At 37.4% G+C, this 25,975-nt stretch overlaps 1 long non-coding RNA gene across 1 annotated transcript; it reads left to right on the top strand.

Moving 5' to 3' along the window:
- Positions 1–326: 326 nt before the first annotated feature.
- LOC139179462 (uncharacterized) lies at positions 327–23,907 on the top strand. Its single transcript, XR_011563839.1, has 4 exons — positions 327–521; positions 1,333–1,432; positions 20,775–20,921; positions 23,776–23,907. It is a non-coding gene; the product is annotated as an uncharacterized lncRNA (long non-coding RNA).
- Positions 23,908–25,975: the final 2,068 nt, after the last annotated feature.

Here is a 25,975-nt window from a genome sequence, read left to right as displayed (position 1 = left end):
ATCCCATGGACAGAAGAGCCTGGTGGACTACAGTGCATAGGATTGCAAGGAGTCAGACATGAATGAAGCGACTTAGCACACACGTCCTGTGTTCTACAACTGAGAAAATATAAAATGGGAGAATTTCTAGTATTTGCCTTATATCTTGAGGCCACAAATGTCAGGCTTAGGATTAGAAGCTATTTGAGTGTTTGCCTAAATGACCTTGTCCCCTCTAATAATATTCCATACCATATATTGAACTAATTAAGGAGAAGAAAAAGGGACATATTGTAGGCATATTTTCAGCAATGAAGATTTTTAAAAATGGGTTTACTTGGTTTAAAATTAGCCAAACAGATTTCCTTTAACCCAGTTATTGATATTTTGCTTAATCAAGCTATCAAATTTTATAATAGAGTTCTTCAGAAAATCTTGCAAGCAAGTTTTCCTAAGCCCTTCTTTCATTTTTAAGGTATATGAGTTCTAAGATATTGTGAGATGATGCCCATATATTTTCTGCAGCAGCTGGAATCGTTTAGGTAGGTTTATGTAAATTTTATGCAAATGTAACACATTTTATGCCCCCAAACTTATGGCGATCATAACTATTTTATTCACCAAAACTTGGCCTTCAGCAAGATCCTACTGAGGACTGATGATCTATGCAGCTTCCTTCTGCTTGGATTTTTGTGACATTTATCATCACCCTACTTGGATACTTGAAGACTTACAGTACGTGCATTTAGGGTTGAAATAAAACTCTGATTTTCCTCCAACCCAGGCTAAATTATTTACCACAAACATTTAGAGACTCTTTCCTTGGAGTTTCTTTTCTAGTTTCCCAGCACTACTCATCTTGATTCATTTTTGCCACAAAATAACAATTGTTTAGATTAGAATTTTACTATGTAAAAAGACACACCCCAGTATATATAGAAAGTCTTACCAAATTTTATTAGATTTAAGAGTAACTGTTTGCCAACAGCTAAATTTAGAAAAAGTAAGTTCCTGACAATACAGTTCTAGAGGAAATTTTAAGAGGTGATGATTTCATTAATTTTCAGAGTTTTATAGCCAGCTGGCAAAGGTTTTTCTATAACACTGTTGCTTACTGTCTTTGAAATTACTTTCTTTCTTAAATTAACCTGACTTAAAATGAGATAAAATTGGCCTCTGTATAATCTCAAAAGTATATTAACCAACTTAGATAATGGTACCCTCAGTTTATAACTGCTGCAACGTACTCTGTAAAAAGAGATTGATATTAGGAACATTTATAGATCTGTGTATTAGTTTTATCGACAGACAAATAACACTTAAAAATGGAATCATATATACCTAATCTTCTAGCCTTAAAGAAGAATTACCCATTTAAATTATCAGTTCCTAGTTGTCCCACTTATGAGGATGGATAGACCACCAAGCTTGGAGCCAGAGGAACCAGATTCAGGTAATGGTCCTATCACTTTACTTATGTGACTTTAGGTTGGTAACAGAATTTCCCTGGGTCTCTGTTTCTTCAGCTCCAAAGTGGAAACATTAATACTAATGTTGCCTTCTTCACATGGTATTATAAAAGTAAAATTATGTGAGTGACAAGAGGAGAAATTGTGTTCCCCAGAATTTTAAGGGGTTTGTCTCATGGAGAGAGAACAAGTCAGAGTAAGTGGTTAGACACAGAATGTACACACCCGACAGTGTGTGCAAGGGAGAGTCCTGGATTAAGATGATCATATCTGAGCAGCAGGAGGGAGAGAGAGCAAAGAATACCAGGGAAGGGAGAACATGGTGGAAAGGAAATGGCCAGGTGCCATAAGTATAACCACTCCTGGGACAGAAAGGTTTAGAGAGTGTTTACGAGTGGATGGATGGATGGAATGAATGATCAGTGGTTGGACAGAAGAATCAACAGATGGATGGACAGACATATTCAGTAAGTCCCTGCACCAAGTTTTAAGAAAGTCATTAGTCAAGACCTAGTTTGGAGTGACTGCTCAATGGGCAAAGGAGTCCTCAGGGAGGCCCAGAATTCTTCAGGCTTAACATGTAAAATTTTTTTTCAGTTTTAACACAAGTGCCAGGTATTTCTGTTTTTTAAATATGTCTAATGGTGTGTGAGCTGACTACTTCAGGGGAAACCTGATGCCACTGCTAGAAGTCCTAGCCTTCTTCAGGTTATTTTAAAATCTTGATCCTAGTGACTGCTGCCTTGGATCCTAATTCTGTCTTCACAGTTGCAGAGCACTTTCTCTCCCTTTGACATAGGGTTGCATTTCTTTAAGCAATGGGCTTGATGCCTGGATAAGGGTGGAGGACTGTATTGTGTGTGTCAGCTCATGAATGTCAGCACTTTGAACCTCTGGAAAACATTACAAGTCATGTTAAATATGGAGTATTGAGAGTTAATTCCTACTTTTTCTAATATTCTCCAAATTAGAGAACATACAAGTCATGCATTATTTATGAGTCAAGTTCTCCCTGAAGGAGCAAACAGGCCTATGAAAGCCTATTTTACCTATGACATTTATGAAGTAGAGCACCGGGTTATTTTGTAATATTGTGGCTCTATAGTATTGTGTTTTCATAGAGAATTGAAACTATCATCAAAAACTTATCTTCCACTTTGTCAGTGATATGAAGGGTGAATCTTGTATCCTAAACATTCATCATTTATTCCTTTAACATTCACCCACATTTTATTTATATATTTATACATCATTCATTAATCAAACACTCACTTATTAGGCATTTGGCTAGGGGTCAGTGCTAGAGAGATGGGATAGAGTGGGACATGGTTTTTGGCCTAAAACATGGTGGTCAGTTGTCTAACATAAGAGGCCACATTGAGGTATCAAGAATAGAACTGAGGAAAAGGATTGGGGAACAAATAATAAGGAACTTACCAACTCGATGGACCTGAGTTTGAGCAAGCTCCAGGAGTTGGTGATGGACAGGGAGGCCTGGCATGCCACAGTCCATGGGGTCGCAAAGAGATGGACGTGACCGAAGTGAACTGAACTAAATAAGTAACTACTGGGTGATGGAAGGAAAATGGCATTTGAAGTAGAAATACTAAGGTGATTCAAGAGTGTCAGTATGAAGGTGTGATCCACCAAAGTTATAAACCTATAGCTTTGGGAGAACCATATTGCTCTAGATTCTTTATCTACCATAAGAGAAAACTGAGGTCCTGCAGGGGCATAGGGCAAGTCATGGTCCCCTGGGGACTAGATCTTCTCAATCAATACCCAAGGTTTAGATATAGTTCCAGATGACCTCATCTTGTTAGTGGAAAGCATCAGGAAACTAGTGAATGCCTATTTCCTGCAGTATTTTGTTTTATTGTATTGTGATGCTATCTACAGTTGCATACCTTTTATTTCTATTATAAACAAATTATCTCATAGAATAATTACCTTTTCAAATACTTTTAATTGTGCCTAGTTCTCTCCATATAAAGCCTTTTTTTCCAGTCCCTCTTCTAATAACATTCTCTGGATGGCATCTTTAATTTTCCAGATCAGTTGTTTACTAACAGTATCCTAAGAGTTTATGTACTCTAAAGGTTACCTTGCTAATTTTTAAAAGCTAGGATACCTTGAAGAATTTTCTAGTTTAGGTCTTCAGCAATATCTGGCAAAACTATATGTCATTCTATGACTAATTTCAGTGAGAGATATTTAATAAGTTTATTTTTATTTATTTTTGTATTGAAGTATAGTTGATTTGATTTAGGTCATCCTGATGCTAAAGCTGAAGCTACAATACTTTGGCCATGTGATACAAAGAACCGACTCTTTGGAAGAGACCCTGATGTTGGGAAGGACAGGAGGACAGGAGGAGGATGGGATGACAGAGGATGAGGTGGTAGGATGGCATCACTGACTCAATGGACATGAGTTTGAGCAAAGTCTGGGAGACAGTGAAGGACAGGGAAGTCTGGAGAGCCGCAGTCCATGGGGTTGCAAAGAGACAGACATGACTTAGCAACTAAACAAACATAGTTGATTTGCAATATTAGTTTCAAGGGTACAGCATGGTGATTAAATATTTTTATAGATTTTATTCCATTAAAAATTATTACAAAATAATTTATATATTGCACTATGCTGTAATATATTCTTGTTGCTTATCTATTTTATACACTATTATTATTCAGTCACTAAGTTGTGTATGACTTTCTGTGACTCTATGGACTGCAGCACTCCAGGATCCCCTGTTCTTCAGAATTTGCTCAAATTCATGTGAATAGCTATCTAACCATTTTATACATGGTTGTTTGTATCTCTTAATTCTGTACCCCTGCATGTGTGCATGCTAAGTTGCTTCAGTTGTGTCTGACTCTTTGTGACCCAATGAACTGTAGCCTGCCAGATTCTTCCATCCATGGGATTGTCCAGGCAAGAATACTGGAGTGAGTCACCATGCCCTCCTCCAGGGGATCTCCTGACCCAGGGATTGAACCTGCCTCTCTTGTGTCTCCTGCATTGGCCGATGGGTTCTTTTACTACTAGCACTACCTGGGAAGCCCTCTCATACCCCTGTCTTCCCCAAGCCCTTTTCCCTTTCCCCACTGGTTTCTACTAGTTTCTTTTCTATATTCATGAATCTATTTCTGTCTTGTTATGTTCATTCACTTTATTCCATATATAGGTGACAACATACAGTATTTGTTTTCTCTGTCTGACATTTGATTAAGCATAATATTCTCTAGGGCCATCCATGTTGCTTCAAATAGCAGAATTTGATTCTTTCTTTATGGCTGAATATATATTTATCCATTCATCTGCTGATGGACATTTGGATTGCTTGCATATCTTGGCTGTTATAAAGAATGTTGCTGTAAACATTGGAGTGGATCTATTTTTTCATATTAGTTCTTTCTTTCTTTCTGGTAAAGAATCTGCCTGCAATGTGGGAGACCTGGGTTTGATCCCTGGGTTGGGAATATCCCCTGGAGAAGGGAATGGCTACCCATTCTAGTATTCTGGCCTGGAGAATTTTGTGGGCAGAGAAGCCTGTCAGGCTACAGTCCATGGGGTCTCAAAGAGTTGGACCTGACTGAGCGACTTTCACTTCACTTCATATATATGTGTGTGTATATATATATACACACACCCAGCAGTCGAATTGTTGGATCCAACGGTAGTTCTATTTTTAATTTTATTGAGCAACTTCCATATTGTTTTTCAAGTGACAGGGCCAATTTACATTCCTACCAAATATACCAGGGTTTCATTTTGTCCACATCCTCAAAAACATTTATTTGCATACTTTTTGATGATAGCCATTTTGACAGGTGACACTGTGGTTTTGATTTGCATTTCTCTAATAATTAGTGATGTTTAGCATCATCACATGTGACTGTTAGTCATCTGTATGTCTTCTTTGGAAAAATGTCTATTCTGGTCTTCTGCCCATTTTGTAATCTGGTTGTTTGTTTGTTGATATTGAGTTGAATCAGCTGGTTTTATTTTTTGAATATTAACCTTTTGTAGGTCATACCATTTGTAGATATTTTCTCCCATTATGTCAATTGTTTTGTTGGTAACTTTCTATGCTGTGAAAAAAGCCTTAAATTTAATTAGGTTTCACTGCTTTTCCAACCAGCAAAGTGACTTCCCTGTGTTAGACCAGGCCTGGGGTGTCCATTATGTGGCTGTAATAGCTCACTACCCAGAGTATATTCTCCACCCATTTCATCTCTCTTTTCCTATGAGTAATTTTCTGGGGGCACAGGTCCCAAACTGACTGTTTCTCTTTCCTTCCTACCTGGTTCCATGTGGATCTTTCTTACAGCTTTGGTTGACCAGGAGTCTTTCAGTCAGTTCCCAATTAGCATTTAATGAGAACTGTTCCACATTTAGGTGTATTTTTTGATGTATTTTTTGATGGTTGGAGGTGAGTTCCATGTCTCCTATTTCACCAACTTGATCAATTGATAATTGTTTATTTTTATGATATACTGAAGTTTATAGTTTCCTAACAAAGAGTGATATGATCTAAATTACCAAGCAACCAAGGATTTAAATGAAGAGGTTAAAAAAAATGACCGTTAGTCTAATCCCCATACTATCCATTTGAGCATCAAATTCCACAAATCTTGTTTACAAAGTCTTTACTTTTTTCCCTCTCTTTAAAGACAATATCAGCCTCAGAGAACCTGGTAAATTAGTAGACCAAAGGGAATTCTAACCTTTTGATTTTTAGTCTCATTTCTCCATATGATGCCAATGTGGACATAGGGGGCCCATGCACACATCAAAGAAGATCATACTAAAGATAGAAAAAGGAAAAATAAGAAGGAAATGAGGAAAGAAAATTGAAAAAAAGAAAACAGTAATCTCCCCTTTGGTGAGCTCTGGATATAAATAAGGGTGAGGTTAAAAAGTGAGTCATTATTCCATTGCCTAATCCTTTTGTGGGGTAAAACAATGATGCTATGAAATAGATGCTGTTAAAGAGGCATTTATGTGACTATTAGCCTCTGGAACAATAGACAGGCAGCAGTGTGTTGTTCTGGAGAATATTCAAAGAGGAGGAGTCATTTTGTCCTTTTAAAAATTTAATATCTTTTTTTTTTTTTTCTTTCCTGTATCATTTGAAAGAGGCTCCTTTTTTCCTTTTCTTAAGCAAAGTAAGTATTTTTCCCTAGCAGGTAGTGAGTGAATTCTTTTTGCCAGCAGGGAGAAAAGCAATTTTTTGAATGCCAAAAATAGCTCCTTTGTGTGAATATATAACATCGCCAAAGACATTCTCGAGAAGAAAGGAAAGAGTCATGATCTGAATTAATATTTTTAAAATATACAGTCAGTGGAATGTTAGCAATATAACAGAAACACATTGATAATGAATAGACTGAAAAGAAACAAGTGATCTGATCTATAATCAAAACAGCCCCCCAAATCTGAAAGTTTCTCCTGTTTGCAATGCTTCTGGCTTTTTGTGTGGTCTCAGAATGATAATTCATCACCCAAGACCATGTCTATGGGACATAGGTGTTTCTAGTCATCCTATTTACTTCAAGACATGTCTTCCCTTCCATTCCTTCTATTACCTTTTTTCTATGCAACATGCAAAGAACAGCTATGACCAACCTAGACAGCATATTAAAAAGCAGAGACATTAGTTTGCCAACAAAAGTCTGTCTGGTCAAAGCTATGGTTTTTCCAGTAGTCATGTATGGATGTGAGAGTTGGAGTATAAAGAAACCTGAGCACTGAAGAATTGATGCTTTTGAACTGTGGTATGGGAGAAGACTCTTGAGAGTCCCTTGGACTGCAAGGAGATCAAACCAGTGAATCCTGAAAGGAAATCAGTCCTGAATATTCATTGGAATGACTGATGCTGAAACTCCAATACTTTGGCCATCTGATGTGAAGAACTGACTCATTGGGAAAGACCCTGATTCTGGGAAAGACTAAAGGCAGGAGGGGAAGAGGACAACAGAGGATGAGATGGTTGGATGGCATCACTGACTCCATGGACATGAGTTTGAGCAAGCTCCAGTAGTTGGTGATGGACCGGGAAGCCTGGCATGCTGCAGTCTATGGGGTCACAAAGAGTCAGACACGAATGAACAACTGAACTGAACTGATACAACATTGCCAAGTAAGCAAAGCATTTGCAAATATTTTCTCTCAATCTGTGGGATGTCCTTTTGGTTTTTTTATTTTTATTTTTTTTAATAGTTTCCTTGACTGCAAAAGCTTTTGAGTTTATGTAGGACCCATTTGTTTATTAGTGGTGGTGGTTATCTATTGCTTTTACCCACCAAGTATCACTTCCTGTTTTATTGAGTTACACTTCCTTTTTCTTTGAAGAACTTACGACCCTTGTTCTATGTGATTTTTGTGGCGCTGTCAGCCCAGCTGTCCTGCCTTTCTTCCCACTAGTCAATAGACATGTGAGCAAGCTTAAACAGTGAGATAATCTCCCATAAATTTGAATCTTGAGTTGTTGTTGTTGAGTCGCTGAGTCATGTCCGACTCTTTGTAACTCCATGGACTGCAGCATGCCAGGCTCCTCTGTTCTCCACCATCTCTGGAAGTTTGTTCAAATTCCATTAAATCAGTGGTGCAATCTAACCACCTCATACTCTGTCACCCCCTTCTCCTTTTGCTTTCGATCTTTCCCAACATCAGGGTCTTTTCCAATGAGTCTGCTGTTTACATCAAGTGGCCAAAGTATTGGAGTTTCAGCATTAGCATCAGTCCTTCCAATGAATATTCAGGGTTTATTTCCTTTAGGATTGACTGATTTGATCTCCTTGAAGTCCAAGGGACTCTCAAGAGTCTACTCCAGCACCACAATTCAAAAGCATCAATTCTTTGGTTCTCAGCCTTCTTTATGGACCAACTGTAATATCCATACATGACTACTTGAAAAAACATAGCTTTGACTCTATTGATCTTTGTTGGCAAAGTGATAGCTCTGCTTTTTAATATGCTGTTGAGATTTGTCATAGCTTTCTTTCTAAGCAGCAAATATCTTTTAATTTCATGGCTGCAGTTGTCATTTGCAATGATTTTGGAGCCCCTCAACAAAGCTAGTGAAGGTGATGGAATTCCAGCTGAGCTATTTCAAATCCTGAAAGATGATGCTGTGAAAGTGCTGCACTCAATATGCCAGCAAATTTGGAAAACTCAGCAGTGGCCACAGGGCTGGAAAAGGTCAGTTTTCATTCCAATCCCAAAGAAAGGCAATGCCAAAGAATGTTCAAACTACCACACAATTGCACTCGTCTCACACGCTAGTAAAGTAACCCTTAAAATTCTGCAAGCCAAGCTTCAGGAATACATGAACCATGAACTTCCAGATGTTCAAGTTGGTTTTAGAAAAGGCAAAGGAACCAGAGGTCAAATTGCCAACATCTGCTGGATCATGGAAAAAGCAAGAGAGTTCCCGAAAAACATCTATTTCTGCTTTCTTGACTATGCCAAAGCCTTTGACCATGTGGATCACAATAAACTGTGGAAAGTTCTGAAAGAGATCGGAATACCAGACCACATGACCTGCCTCTTGAGAAACCTGTATTCAGGTCAGGAAGCAACAGTTAAAACTGGACATGGACAACAGACTGGTTCCAAACAGGAAAAGGAATACATCAAGGCTGTATATTGTCATCCTACTTATTTAACTTAAATGCAAGTACATCATGAGAAATGCTGGGCTGGAGGAAGCACAAGCTGGAATCAAGATTGTCGGGAGAAATATCAATAACCTCAGATATGCAGAAAATGAGGAAGAACTAAAGAGTCTCTTGATGAAAGTAAAAGCAGAGAGTGAAAAAGTTGGCTTAAAGCTCAACATTCAGAAAACTAAGATCATGGCATCCCGTCCCATCACTTCATGGCAAATAGATGGGGAAACAGTGGACACAGTGGCTGACTTTATTTATTTATTTTTTTGAGCTTCAAAATCATTGCAGGTGGTGATTGCAGCCATGAAATTAAAAGACTCTTGTTCATCGGAAGGAAAGTTATGACCAACCTGCTGCTGCTGCTAAGTTGCTTCAGTCGTGTCTGACTCTGTGCAACCCCATAGATAGCGGCCCACCAGGCTCCCCCATCCCTGGGATTCTCCAGGCAAGAATACTGGAGTGGGTTGCCATTTCCTTCTCCAATGGAGGAAAGTGAAAATTAAAAGTGAAGTCGCTCAGTCGTGTCCCACCCTTAGCAATCCCATGGACTGCAGCCTACCAGGCTCCTCCATCCATGGAATTTTCCAGGCAAGAGTACTGGAGTGGGGTGCCATTGCCTTCTCCATGTGACCAACCTAGACAGCATATTAAAAAGCAGACATTACTTTGCCAACAAAGGTCTGTCTTGTCAAGGCTATTGTTTTCCCAGTAGTCATGTATGGATGTGAGAGTTGGAGTATAAAGAAAGCTGAGAGCTGAAGAATTGATTCTTTTGAACTGTGGTGTTGGAGAAGACTCTTGAGAGTCCCTTGGACTACAAGGAGATCCAACCAGTCCATCCTAAAGGAGATCAGTCCTGGGTGTTCATTGGAAGGACTGATGCTGAAGCTGAAACTCCAATCTTTTGGCCACCTGATGTGAATAACTGACCCATTTGAAAAGGCCCTGATGCTGGGAAAGATTGAGGGTGGGAGAAGGGAATGACAGAGGATGAGATGGTTGGATGGCATCACCGACTCAATGGCCATGAGTCTGGGTAAACTCTGGGAGTTGCTGATGGACAGGGCTGCTGTTCATGGGGTCTCAAAGAGTGGGACACAACTGAGTGACTGAACTGAACTGAATGGTGTTAGAAAATGTTCTAGTTTCATTCTTTTACAAGTGGTTGACCAGTTTTCCCAGCACCACTTGTTAAAGAGATTGTCTTTTCTCCATTATATATTCTTGCCTCCTTTGTCAAAGATAAGGTGTCCATAGGTGCATGGATTTATCTCTGGGCTTTCTATTTTGTTCCATTGATCTATATTTCTGTATACTGTGTTGATGACTGTAGCTTTGTAGTATAGTCTGAAGTCAGACAAGTTGATTCCTCCAGTTTCATTCTTCTTTCTCAAGATTGCTTTGACTCTCCAAGGTTTTTTGGAATTTCCATATAAACTGTGAAATCATTTGTTCTAGTTCTCTGAAAAATACCATTGGTAGCTTGATGGGGATTGCATTGAATCTATAGATTGCTTTGGGTAGTATACTCATTTTCACTATATTGATTCTTCCAATCCATGAACATGGTATATTTCTCCATCTATTTGTGTCATTTGATTTCTTTCATTAGTGTTTTATAGTTTTCTATATATAGGTCTTTTGTTTCTTTAGGTAGATTTATTCCTAAGTATTTTGTTCTTTTTGATGCAATGGTGAATGGAATTGTTTCCTTAATTTCTCTTTCTATTTTCTCATTGTTAGTGTATAGGAATGCAAGAGATTTCTGTGCATTAATTTTATATCCTGCAACTTTACTATGTTCATTAATTAGCTCTAGTAATTTTCTGGTGGAGTCTTTAGGGTTTTCTATGTAGAGGATCATGTCATCTGCAAACAGTGAGAGTTTTACATCTTCTTTTCCAATCTGGGTTCCCTTTATTTCTTTTCTTCTCTTATTGCTGTGGCTAAAACTTCCAAAACTATGTTGACTAGCAGTGGTGAGAGTGGGCAACCTTGTCTTGTTTCTGACTTTATGGGAAATGCTTTCAATTTTTCACCATTGAGGATAATGTTTGCTGTGGGTTTATCATATATGGCTTTTATTATGTTGAGGTATGTTCCTTCTATGCCTGCTTTCTGGAGGGTTTTTATCATAAAGGGATGTTGAATTTTGTCAAAGGCTTTCTCTGCATCTACTGAGATAATCATATGGTTTTTACCTTTCAATTTGTTAATGTGGTGTATCACATTGATTGATTTGCGAATGTTGAAGAACCCTTGCATTAATTAAACAGTTTCTAATGTTTGGTTTCATGGGCTAAAGTCATGCTTGTGAATTTCAATTTGTCTTCTATCTTATCCACTTTATATCAATCTTCCCTTTCCAACTGCTTGTGTTGAACTCCCAAGCTGCAATGTCAAACTATAGACAACAGCCTTATGGAGGCTGATTAAGCATCTCTCAGAATTGTGTAATGTCATATTGTTCAGTCAGTCAGTCAGTTCAGTTGCTCAGTCATGTCAGACTCTTTGCAACCCCATAGACTGCAGCATGCCAGTCTTCTGTGTCCATTACCAACTTCTGGAGCTTGCTTAAACTCATGTCCATCAAGTCAGTGATGCCATCCAACTATCTCATCCTCTATCGTCCCGTTCTCCTCATATTGTTAAAGTGTACAAAATTTATCTTTTTTATTTAAAGTCTTTAAGGATTCAAAACCTTCAGAGTAGTTCTAAGTAAAAAGAAGTTATCCCTGGTTTTAATTCTGAAAAAATAAGCTGATTTTGATCCAGACACAAAATAACAAAAATTTGAAAAGTGACTGAAAAAAGGTCAATGCCTACAAGACAGCAATTTGCCCAAATTAACCACAAAATCCACATGATCATTACAGGAGGATAGAGGATTCTGGGAAAGAAAAATTATTTAAAGAGTAATTAGATGCCAATGCCTCAGCCCTTCTTGGAAAATATTATTTACCAAATTACAAATAAATAAAGGGCTTTTTGGTATACCCCCTCAAAAGTTAGTATCATATCTTACTTTTTATAATATTTTTATTCCATCATCTAATTTTTCCATTTTTTGCTTTGTATAATGTATCTCTTGCCTGACCAGATGGCAGTGAATCAGCCAATAATCACGGAAGGCACATCGTAATATATTAACATCCTAATGAATTATTGCAGATCTGTTTCCAAAAGTCAGAACCAATAATTAAAATACAGAGTTGACCTGGAAACAAGATTGTAAGATTTGAAAACATCCTGGAATGGCATTCTTATTGTCCATCTGTAATGTCTGTATTGGATACTCCCCTTGCTTACCCAGTTTCCATTACCAAGGTCTCTCTTCTAGAATTTCAGATTTGTTCAGGGAATCACCTCTTCCCAAATAGCACAAGTGCTTCTTGTGTAGAAGCCCCATCCTCTATTCTGCCTTGCTAGTGATTAGTTTAGAAGTGGGAAGATGACTAGAAAATTCATTGTTCTTTGGGCAGAGTGATGCGATCTCTCTCTCTTCTCTCCCGTCAAAGGTGAACAACACGTAAAGTGGTTCTGATTGCCCTTCTAAGCCATTTAATCTCCAGAAATTTAACCTGCTTTAGCATGAAACCAAAACAGAACAGATAGATGGGAACACTATAGTGGTGGACCATGAGATGAATCAATTTATAGTCTTCCATAACCTAAACTTCTTGTTATACATGCTAATGGTTTCTTACAAGCTACTCCTAATTGGATTTTCTATTACCTATATCTAACAAAATCCTAACTAAATTCAAACTGATATTTCTTAGAATCATTAAAAGTAGTCAATTCAAACAAACAGAACTGCAATCATTTTCTACTCATTTTTTACATAATTCCAGAATTTCAGGCTCAAATAAACTATGAAAAATGCAACTCTTTTGTGTGTGGGTGCACGTTGCAAATGTGTTTGTGTGAGTGTTATATATGCAGTTATGTATTGTAAGGCAGTAGAGTATCCAGACTTGAGTAGGAATCAGTTCTGTTCAATCACTCACTCATGTCCGACTCTTTGTGACCCCATGAACTGCAGTACGCCAGGCCTCCATGTCCTTCACCAACTACTGAGGTCTACCCAAATATAACAATATGAGTCATACCAAGTTATTGTACTGATAATTTTCTGTAAATCATTCAAATTCTTGAATTTTCTGCTGTAGATATTATCTATTGATGTCTTACTGTGAGAAAAATATACTGTTAAGGACATGCACCCCTGTCATTTCCTGAACTATTCTCCTGATAGAGTTATATTATGATTCCAATTACATAAATATTCAGTATTTACACTATTGTAACACATCAATTCAGTTAAAAGCCGAGTGTTATATCAGATGTATTAAGTGTAGAAAACTATAGATTCTTTTGTGTTAGAATGTGAGTAGAATCGATTTTCGGTGCCCATGGCCTCTTCTCTCCCTGCTTAAAGAATTTTTCCCTTTCTTGAGTTTGATAACTGGTGCTTTGATAATTTTGAAATTTCTTTTACCTTTTAAGAAATTGAAGCTTACCTCTTTTTCCTAAGTTCCTGGTGGGGCCTCTCATATTTAATCCTGCCCTCATGATTGCAAATAGCTTGCTTTTTTCATTTGTTATTTGATGGATAATATCTAGAATTTTTATGAATTATCCCTTTTACACATTCATACAGTCATATGTTACATTTCCCCATGTTCCAAGTGGCCAAATATGATCTTTTCTTTCAGCTTGGCAGAATCCATGCAAAACATACTCTGGTCTTGTTCTTTCATTGTCCTCCTATGTAAGAGTCACTTTAAAGGTGCTTTAGAAATGCTGCGTTATTTGAAGAAGAAAGTAAATACAATTAATTTAGGGTCTCACATAGGGCTAAGTCGAATATGACCATTGCCTTGTAGGTGCACAATTGTATTTAGATGGAAAAGACAGAAACAATATGATTGGGTTTCATGAAAACAGTCCATTAGGGCTACAAAAACTATACCAGGTTAACTGTACTCCAAGTAATAATAATATATGTACAAGGAATGCAAAAGAGACAAAACCACTTAGTAGTCATTGTACAAGTAACTCAAACTAGAGATACTAATATGCTAGTCTATATTCTCAAACATGAAAAGCAAAGGATGAAAGACTGTCTCTCTCTACCTGTATAAATCCAAGCTTAGTTTATAACATTCCAAACTGCCTTTTGCCAGGTTTAGTTACTTTTAATCCTGTAAAATTGTTGTGAGGTAATAATATGTGGAACTGCTTTGAGAAAGTACTCAACAAATGTTGTGTTATTAAAAATTTAGCAAGGTTTTCTAATAAAAAGAGCATGTATACTACAAAAAAAAAAAAAAGAATTGTGTAATGTCAGATATTATTTTTAAAAAAGCCTGTCTCTCTATTTATCTATCAACATCAATCTATTGATCTATCATCTATCTATCTAATCTACCAAGTCTATCTATTCTAAAGGGTTTCCTTGTCTAAATATTGCATGAACTCTACCTCCTGGATAATGCACATTTTGACATCTATAAGTGGTTCTGCCACAACAAAACTTAAAATGTGGGAATAGCTTCAGAAACAGGCAGAGTGTAGAAGTAGGAAACACTGTAAGAATTTTGAGGATAGTGTGGGTGAAAACTTCAAAATGCTTTGAACATACTATTCATAGAATTTTGAATTTTGTAGAGACTGATAGTGAAGACTTAGAAGAATGAGAGAGAAATCTTGGAAGTTGCAGTAAAGGGCAGATATTAGCAGTACCTTCACTTTTGATAATATGGAAACTAGGAAATGTGCCTAATAAACTGGAGGCTCTAGCTAAGGAGATTTCCAAGCAAAGCGTTTTGATAACACCTGGTTTCTTCTTGCTACTTGAAATAAAATGTGAGATGAGAGAGAGGAAGAGAAACTCAGCAAAGAGCTATCAAACCAAGAGAAGGCATACATGATGGTTTGAAAGCTCTCAGACTCTTCAGATGTTCCAAGATGCTAAAACTGAAGAAGAAAAAAAAAAAAAAAAAAAAACACGGTTTCTCTGAACAAACATCAAATCTAGGGTAACTTTAGGAAAACATTGTATGAAGGAAGAGATAAAGTTCAGACTGTAACTACCATATCTTTTATTAAGATCTTTAAAAGATCTATTAAATTCCATCTATTAAAAAGATTGATGCTTTTGAACTGTGGTGTTGGAAAGGACTCTTGAGAGTCCCTTGGACTTCAAGGAGATAAACCACTCAATTGTGAAGGAATCAGTCCTGAATATTCATTGGAAGGACTGATGCTACAGCTGAAACTCCAATATTTCAGCCACCTGATGTGAACAACTGACTGACAGGGAAGCCTGGTGTGCTGCAGTCCATGGGGTCTCAAAGAGTCAGACATGACTGAGTGACTGAACTGGACTAAAAAGATCTGAGGTAGTGCCTCAAAGAACCTTCCAACAGACTAAGGCCCATTGAAGGAATTAAGTACATTCCAAGGAACCTCTCAATCAAATAGTAGGGTTTCTAGGAATTTTCAGGACATTGTCCTTTAGTTATCTCCAAAGAATCCCTAAAAATGGAGGGGTTTATCCAGAAGAGGTTTGTGGGTATGCTTTTTGTCTACTGGATTTGACATCAAGAAGTTCTATAGGAAACTCACAAAGTTGTTAAATATAGGCAGAAGCATTGCTGGTTTGGACTGAGAGAGCAGAGATAGTATTAACGGGGAGAGACTGACCTTTGAATCACCAGAATTTTAACACGTGCTGCATTTTATGAAAATGGAGAGATGACTCAGAGGGTAGAACCAGGAGCCTTGTGGACAAAGTAGAGAAACATGAAGAGTTATTTCTGATATGAGATCTAGTCAAGAGCTTCTAATATTTGCCTGGCTGAATTTCAGAACTTCCACAGAACTAATTAATTCCTCTGTGTCTCTCACCCACCACTTTGAACAAGACTGTCAATAGTGGTTATTTTATGCCTGTCCTGCCATTACATGCTGGGCGAGTGGGGTAGGGAGACAGGTTATTTGTTTCGTCTCGTAGGTCTACAAGCCTCAAAGAACTGTACTAAAAGATTTTACTTGAGTAAGCTCATCCATTCTTGGGCTTTATTTAGATGATGAGGTATAGTGCTTTGAGCTGATGTTGAGGTGAGATATGAATTTTGAGATCTTTGGGGACAATAAAAATTTATTTTGTATTTCAGGGGGATAAAAATCACTGAGATCCAGAGGATAGATTATAGGTAGTTTCTGTTAATATGTGGCTCCCCAGTTATCCTTGCCTACTGGGATTCTCACTCTTATGTAATCTCTTCCTGTTAAGAGTGGTCTGGGCTTTTTGACTCACTTCTCATAAGTAAAATACAGCAGAAGTGATGAGATGTCAATTCTGAGATGAGATAATAAAAGACTGATTTTCATCTGTGAAACTCTCTCACTATTTTGAATGGCTCACTCTGGGGAAAGCCAACTTCCATGTCAGGAGGCAGCCCTGTGGTGGGTTCCACAGAAGTGAGCTTGAAAGCAGACTTTCTGAGACTTGCCAACAGTCATGTGAATAAGCTTGGATCCTCCCCAGTCAATCCTTGAGATGACTGCAGCCTCAGCCAAAACTGAATGTACTTCATAACAAAATCTAAGGCAGATCTCACCAGGTGATCTGCTCTTGGATTTCTGAACTATAAAACCTGTTGGATAATAAGTGTTTTGCAATTTTAGCCTCTAAATGGTAGGATAATTTATTATGCAGAAATGGATCAAAATACATTTGTGTTCTAGAGGATGTATCAGTATAAATACTGATACATACTTGTATGTGTTCAGTCGCTCAGTTCGGTCTGACTCTTTGTACCCCCATGAACTGTATGTAGCCCACCAGGCTCTGCTGTCCATGGAATCTTCTAGGCAAGAATACTGGAGTAGGTGGCCATTTCCTACTCTAAGGGATCTTCATGACCCAGGGAAGAGAGACCTGTGTCTCTTGCGCCTCGTGCATTTTGCAGATAGATTCTTTACCACTGCGCTACCTGGGAATTCATTCTAGAGAATAAACCGCACTAAAATATTCTAATTGCTGGTATGCAATATTTTATGAAGAGGCAATTCCAGTCCATTTAATAGGATGACATTGTCAATGAATCCTTTAGTCACCTTTTGAAGAGGACCAACCTCAAGTTGATCTTCTACCTCTCCACTATCTTACTTTATATTTTGATTAATTCTTTTAAATATAAAATGATAGCTAAAAAAGGCATGATGGGTATGATGTTCCCTTCATATGATGTTCCCGTTGAGTATTCCAGGTTAGAACACTCAAAGGTAAAATGGGTTGGATTAATATTTAACCATAGCTAACCTTTACCTTTATGGTATGCTATATCTGTACCAGGCACTGTGGAAATTGCTTTATATTATCATTTTAGGTAATTCTCATAACTACCCTTTGGAGTAGATATCCTTATTACTCCTAATTTAGGGAGATTTGCCAAATGTCACATATTGGTAGGAGGTGGATTTGAAATTTGAGCTCAGGGCCTGCCTGTCTGTAAGGCCTGAGTTCTTAATCACTCTAGGCCAGGAAGATTTCCTGTGCCTAAAACACACTATTAAACAGGGTGAAATCTTTTCATGTCCCAATGCTGATGAAACAGAACCAGGGTTATCCCTTTCAGTGTCTGTATGGAGGCAGCCTGAGGTGGGTTTTGAATCCAAAGAGGCCCCTTTGCCAAACCTGAGGCTATGATGATTTTGAAGGGAGGGGCGATTATCCAAGCTGAAATCAACTGTCACCAGATTATAGCCTTTACCCCTAAGAAAACTTTGGCTAATCTTAAATGTTGTCCAGAATGTGGGAGATATTTGAACTGGACAGTTATACTGGTTTTTAGTATCAGTAGCACATGATCCTAAGGACTCCATCTCAGAGTTTATAGAGACATTGGGTTGACTAGAACCAAAACTCCAAAACAGCCTGTACCCAAGACCATCACCACACTCTTTTTCACAAGGGAAAAGGGAGCTGGCATTTATTTTAAACTGTCATGTGTTAGAGCATTTATAACAAGCCTTACGTGTTTAGGGTCATTCTGACAAATGTCCTTGACTCACTTGTATGTTATTTTTAAAAGACAATTGAAATAAAATACAATGGACATAATATTAACAACTTTCTGTTCTACTTGAGAAAGCAAATCTTTTTTAAGAATTTGGCATTAGTACCATTTTTAAAAATGGAATTTTAGTTAAAGTTCTTAACTATTTATTTGTAATTGCTTTTTCCTCTAATTCTCCAGCAAACTTATTGTTTTTACAATTGAATTCCATATATCTCTCACTTTTAAATTTTAGCATAATTTTAAAAAATAATTGTTGGAAAATACAATCCCTGTGTTTTTGGTCAACTTTCTCGTACTCAGACTATGGATTAATTAACAGAGTGATGATCAGGCCAAAGTTTATCTTATTACACCAGAGTTTTTAGGTCATTTTCAGTTTTCTTATTTTTTCTTTTCAAATTTTCACTTGAAAAGAAAGTTAATTGGGAAATACCAGCAAAGTTTGTTTGTTTTTTTTCCTTCCTCTTTTAGCTACTCAACTGCCAACTGCCAAGTCTTTCTGATTTCTTTATCAGATATGCACAAGATACAGGGCAATTGTGACTGTCTCTGGAGTTGGCAATAGTTAAATGGAATTATAGAGAATGATTCAAACCAACATGTATTTTGTGGAGTCTTTTGATTACACACAGCTTTCTTTGAGACATAAAAACCTCTTGAAGGATTAGCTTGCTAGAGAGAATTACCATTTTGGAAGATTTGTGTCACATTTCAATGATAAAATTATTCCCCCAAAAATGCTCTCTGTAAATAATCTCTAAATTCTCACAAACATCTGAGCTCTTGTGGGCCAGAATCAGGGCACAATTTGCATAAATTAAGCATACACATAAATATACTTGCATTTCATAATCCAAAGGTCTCTAGATTGTGTTATGTTTCTCTCTGGAAAATTTTATCAGAGTAACTACCATCTATTCAGAAAAGCCTATGATATAGACCGTGAAAATATTATTGTGGATACCTTATTTTATTTAACCACTTATGTATCACAGCTATGTTTAAGGTGGCAGCTGAGTTAATTTAGTTAAAATCTAAATATGTTGTATGTATCTTTTCCTCAATAATCTAGTGCGAAATACAAAGTTTATTTTTTTCCCTTAACAACTTAAGGTGCCTAAATTGTGTATTATAGACAAATTACTCTAATGATAACTCTTCTGATAAATATAAACACTCTTTTTTCTTTCAAGTAGAATTTTGCATATTGCTACTGTTAGCTCATCAACAAATTCTATGAAAGTGTTTTTATCAGAATATCTAATCTGCTGATAGAAAATTTTGTTCTGTTTCTGTCTTAATAGAATTTCAATCATAAAGTATTAGTGCTGGAAAGTAACTTGGAAAAAATTATGTGCAATTGGTTTCTCATCAGAAATTGTCCAGAGAGATTGAGCAATTTTGCATGTTTAGCTAATGACAAACCACTGTAACCAGAAAGCAAAATGGGACCTAAATGCTATCTTCTCTGTGAAGTTGAAGTCCATGTCAAACAAAAATCTCACTTTGGAAACTCGCCTTGCAAATTAGCTCAGTAATTGTAGGCAAGGCCAAGTGATCTTGGCTTACAGTCTCCCAACAAGACATTTCATAGAGGAGAGGGAGCAGAGTGAATTTGTGCTATGCTTTCCTATCTAAACCCTCCTTGGGCAGGCTCCCACCTTACAGCTTTCCAATCCCAGTGTACGTTGGGGTGAGACATTTTGGAGAGGTCAGTTTGGAATATGAAATGCTCTAGGACAGGAAGAATTCAGAGAATGTGCTTGTGTAAATAGGAGAGTGGTGCTTCTGTGACTAGGATGAGGGTGGGTATGATGAAGAGGTAGGTGGAGAGGAGAAGGGAGAGATGTGATACTCCTGAAAATAATTTGCTCCCATGTCACCCCTGTAAAACGCATCTCCCTTAAATCAGGCAGGCATAATGAATGGTGTGATAGCCAGTAGCCTGCACAGTTATAAAACATGGCCTGTCATCCTAGAGATGGCCCATTACCACTCACTCAAACAGTCTGTCACGGTGCTGCTCCAGGGCTATTCATTTTTCATGACCCTCTTGGCGATGTGATGGGGATTTCCTGAAACCATGTTCAGATCCCCACCCAGCAAGTGCTGCACATTAATACCCTCTGATTCCTTTCTTCCAAAGGTTATCACGTGTTAGTTTTATGTGTATGTGTGTGTGTGTGTGCGCCCCAGAAAACACAGAAACAAAGAAATACAGCAAAGACTAAGCTCGGCTTTGCTGGAAACACAGATTGTTCATAAAGATTGGCTAGAATTTAATTTTAGGATATTAGGAAAGTTCAAAGTATACAGTTTAATGGATAGGAGGTAAGAAATTTTTAAAAGCCGTTCAAAATTATCTCACCATTCTCAAGGCTCAAATTTCACATCATGGAAGGCACATTTTAGCATAGCAGTTTCAGCAAACCAGGGCCTCCTGATTTGCTGGCTGCTTCAAATAACAGTTGTCCCTTTGATAGTATTGACACCTATCTCCTTTCACAATCTAGTGCTTCTCCTGCACTCTGTAACATAGCCCATCTGTTTTTTAGGGCCACTGTCATAAGGAAGACTGCAAGAGTGAAGAAAGGTCTGATTGATCACAAGGTCCTATCAAATGTCAAAGCTGGCCCTGGCTGACCTCCCATCTATTCAGAGCTGCTTTGATTTAATCTCCAAACTGGCTTCTTCTCCAGGCTGTGAGTTCTATCAGCAACCCATGTGTCAGCATTGAGATATGACCTGCTTCACGCTCCATTCATCTCATTTGAAGAACGGAAATTAAACTGGAGGGTCGAAGAGGGGAACTGTTCAAAATACACACACACATTAACTGAAGTCTTTTGTGTAGATGCATTATAGGAGTTTGAACAGCCATTAAAAATTATATTAAAATGAAATTGGTCTTTACTCTACTGAAATGGTTTAGGCCTTTTCCTCCCATCACCACCCACTTCATCTATTCTTCTTTCTTCCCTCCCCAATTTGTAATAACCATAGGAACCTGATCTCATTAAGGTTCAAAGTAAAAGGAAAGAATTTTTACAATATTTCAGTTTCTTTTAAAAGGTATTATTTAGAAAATTCATTTATTGTCTGCAATTTGCACAATAAATATTTTTTTAAAAAGATACACAAAGCTGGTAACCTGACTAATGGGCATGTAAACTGCTTTGTTTACCATTATTGATTTTTTGTTTTTGTTTTTGTTTCACCTTCAAGGTTTCAAAAATCTAATTAAAACTCAAACTTGGGGAATAGTTCTCTCTCTCAGGACACAGTGCCATAGTATAAATCTATATATCCTTAGTTGCAGTTTTCTTTTTATTTCTAAATTCCCCTTGCTCTTCTCATTGGCCCTTTTATACTATTAATGAAGGCCAGTAACTAAGTAAAAGCTTGATTCTTTATAGATTTGTTTGGTATTCAGTTCAGTTCAGTTGCTCAGTCATGTCCGACTCTTTGCGACCCCATGGACTTCTTGTTTGGTATAGTATACTCAAAATTAAACTCTATTTCATTTATTAACAGTGTCCCAAAACTGTATTTTAGGCATGTTGGGAAAGTTAATTAAATTTATTTCTGTTTATTTGTTTGTTTATACAATCATGTATTTGTTATTTGAACTCTGTACTAAAATGGCATCCAGTTAGGGAAATCATTTTTTTTTGCTAAGAAAATACATTTTACATTATACTAATAGTGAGGAAATGGCAAGCCACTCTAGCATTCTTGCCTGGAGAATCCCATGGACAGAAGAATCTGATGGGCTACAGTCCATAGAGTCACAAAGAGTTGGAAACAGCTGACCATGCACACATGCATGCCATAGTAGTACATGTTCAATATCAAAAGAGCAATCAGCAAAGACAGGTGAGGAGACCAAAAGAGAGAGGGCAAGAGGGAAATAGAGGATAGTAGACAACCAGAATAAATACTATTGACCAGGGTACATAAATACTATTTATTTATTTACTTACAGGGTAAATAAATACTATTGACCAACATTAGTATTTAGGATTATCTTTCCTTTTCTGTATATGCACACTTTTTATTTCCTTTATGTGAAATAATACTGTTCCTTCTTGGGAGGAGACAATGTTTTCATTTGTTTTGGTCATTCTCTTTTATGTCTATCTAATATGATATCTTTGTAGAAGTGAATATTTTGTTTTGTTAATATTATATTGACAGCCATTTAGGTTTTCTAAAATTTTTGCAACTATAATGTATTGCATAAACGTATTTTTAGGTTTCCATGATTTTCTTCAAAATTCTCTACTTTTGGAAAAAGGATGTGTCCAATTTAATATTCATAGTCAAAAATATTATCTTTTTCCTCTTATGGTTTTTCATTTGAATGCTGCTGCTGCTGCTGCTAAGTCGCTTCAGTTGTGTCCGACTCTTAGCGACCCCATGGACGGCAGCCCACCAGGCTCCTCCATCCATGGGATTTTCTAGGCAAGAGTACTGGAGTGGGCTGCCATAGCCACTTGGAAATAACTTTTCTTCCTAAATAATCATATGTGTTTTCTTTAGTATATATTACTTGTTTTATATTTAATATATGTGCTAGAGAGTAAGTATTATGGTGAATGGTAATGCTTGGTTGTTGCTGTTATTGTTTGCTTGCTAAGTCATATCCAACTCTTTTGAAACCCTATGTACTGTAGTCCGCCAGGCTCCTCTGTCCATGGAATTCTCCAGGCAAGAATACTGGAATGGGTTGCTGTTCCTCTCTCTAGGGGATCTTCCCAATACAGGAATCAAACCCATGGCTCCTACAGCATCTGCTGCATTGCAAGCGGATTCTTTGCTGCTGAGCCACCAGGGAAGAATAATGCTCTTTCTCCATAAACCGTTTGACATGACTTATGGAAAAGCTTTCAAACTCTCATTATATGAAAGAAAGACTTTGAGCATCTGTGGCATTTAAAGAATGTCATTTAAGCATTCAGTTTTGCACATAGGAAAGCAAGAAAACATGAGATGATTGTATTTCCCTTGTATTGCTTCTCAGTAAAATCCTCCCTGCAAATCTTTATGCAAATATCTTATTACTCAAGGCAGAATGTATTGGAAAAAATGAATTTTTTGCAAGTTAATTTATTCTTTCCAATGCAGGGTGGAAAGTGGGTTCATTACTCTAATACAACACTTGGCAATAGAACTGCAGTGATGGATATGTTGTGTATCTTCACTGTTCAGTACAGTAGCCACTGGCTACCTGTGGCTACTGAATGTGTGAAACACAATTAATGCAACTGAGGAACTGAATAGTTAATTTTATGTGATTTAAATTCAAAATTTAAAATCAATTAGCCACATCTGGCCAGTGGCTATCTTGAATAATACAGCTTTAATAATTTTTCCATTATTTGAGCCCCTATAATGGTTTGTGAAACATTGTAGATGTTTACCTAGTTACTCATGTCCACTTCATTGAAGAATAAATATTAGATAATGAAGAATTTATAACCATGGAATATAATACGAAGAAAGATAACAAAAAGTACTTTTGCATTGAGAGACATTTTTCACAATTTCTTTCAGGGAAGAGAATTGAAAATTTCAACAAGGCAAAAGTTATGAAAGTGTCTTCATGGAACCTTTGGGTATGATGAATTAGCACAGATGATTTGAGTTCTAAGATCTGGCTCGGACCCTAACTACCTATCAACCTGGACTAAGTCATTTTGATGGCCTTAGGTACTTAATATGTAGTCACCTGTGGGATCACTGCTCCTTTCCTCTGGGTCTTGGTGTGCACAAGCTTTTGTTTGTGTCCTCCAAGACTGGAGTCTTGTTTTCCCCCAGTACTGTGGAATTTTTACGGTCATATCCCGCTGGCCTTCAAGACAGATTCCCTGGAGATTCCCAGTCCCTTTGTCAGTTCCTCTGGTTGGGAAGCCGGACGTGGGGTTCAGAACCTTCATGACAGTGGGAGAACTTCTTTGATATTATTGTTTTCCAGTTCATGGGTCACCTACCCAGTGGGTATCAGATTTGATTTTATCATGATTGCACCCCTCTTATCCTCTCCCTGCGGCTTCTTTGTCTTTGGACATGGGGTATCTTTTTTTGATAGGTTTCAGTGTCCTCCTGTCAATGATTGTTCAACAGCTAGTTGCAGTTTTGGTTCTCTTGCAGGAGGAGATGAGCACATGTCCTTTTACTCCACCATCTTGAACCAGAAGTCTAGTTGCTTGATATTCATAATAAGGGGATTGGAGTAAGTTATTTTCTTTGTTCTTACTGCAGATAAATTATGTGAATATTTTCTGTCCTATATTCAGAATTAAGTGCTACATTTCCCTTCATATTTCAATGCTGTGTATAAGCACCCGGTGCCAGATGTCTTGTAGGTATTCCATAAGTATTCATTGAATGAATGGATGCACTTAGTTTTCTCCCTGTGTCAGTAGCAACTTTCACTGCCCATGCTTATAGTTTGATATTTTTCATACTCAGGCATGACCAAAGTTTTTAGGCATTGGCTAGTTTTGATGCAGGACAAATATTTGGTTACAGAGTGGTGGAGGGTCACTGGGCACAGCACTCTGGTCTCAAGTTGCTAAAAAATCTACTTCCAGAGATGGCCAAGGAAGTGTGAGATTCCAGAACTTGGCTGACCTTCCTAAAGGAAACCACTTGGGATGCTCCCAAAGGCCTGGATCAGGTGCACTGAGGTGATGATGGGAGGATAGCAGAAGGGCCAGAGTATAACTGGGACATGCATCACATATGACTTTTCTGAAAAGGAGTTTCCATACCTCAGCAATAATAACTACCTTGATCACTCAAGGCAAGAACAATTAAATTTTTCTTCTTTTATGTTCTGACACTTATTATATTTTTTGCTTGTAAGGTATTTAATGTCACCCTCTTTGGCATACAGCTAATTTTTAATGTGTGATGTCTTTTTAATCTAATGAGACTGTTAGCTTCAGCAAGGACATAGACACAACCTTTATTCCTGGCATACAGTCCTCTGTATCTCACAAATCCCAAACCAGTGTAATTTACCCTCCCCCAACGCCTGCCTTCTCCAAGATCAAAAGATGAAAAAATATTGTCTAAACAGGAAAGCATTGTACAGACCTCCATAGTTTTTATTATGGTAATTGATGTGTGGGTGATAATTGCTCATATTCCTGCTATATAATCTCCTTCAGGAACTCAGCAGCTGGGTAATATTTTCTAGACTCACTATAGATGCTTTGAAATCTCAGAGTTTCTAGGACTTCGATCCTACAGGAATATGTAAGGAAATTCATTTTACTTTTCACCGAGAAGAGATAATATTAAAAATTAATGACCATTTCAGTCCTCTGGGATGCAATATAATTCAAGGGAGAGGAGGAGGTCTGTCACTATCTTTTTCAAGGGCAATTCACAACAACACTTGGAGTGATAAATTCCTGAAGCTTGATATTTTTCTCCCTATTGTAGAATATGAGTGTTGACAATGGCTTCTTTTAAAAGTAGCAATATTTCATTTTAAATTAGTCCATCTGTTTGAGAAAAAAAAAGAACAGTGTATAGTAAGAGCTACATAGCTGTTTCTATCCTTTCTTCTCATGAATTTCACAACTAAAACTGTATCTTAAAGAAATAGCTCAATAGAAACAAAATCTAAGGGAATGAATACTTTGTACTTATCTATAATAGAAAGAACTCAGAAGCAATTTAGATGCCTAATATTAGGGAAATGCCTAAAAAAATTATCAGATCAGATCAGTCGCTCAGTCGT

Source organism: Bos indicus, chromosome 1, assembly GCF_029378745.1.
Source record: "Bos indicus isolate NIAB-ARS_2022 breed Sahiwal x Tharparkar chromosome 1, NIAB-ARS_B.indTharparkar_mat_pri_1.0, whole genome shotgun sequence".
Classification (NCBI taxonomy): domain Eukaryota; kingdom Metazoa; phylum Chordata; class Mammalia; order Artiodactyla; family Bovidae; genus Bos; species Bos indicus.
Note: the sequence above shows the minus strand (reverse complement) of the source record. Positions and strands in the feature narration are given on the sequence as shown.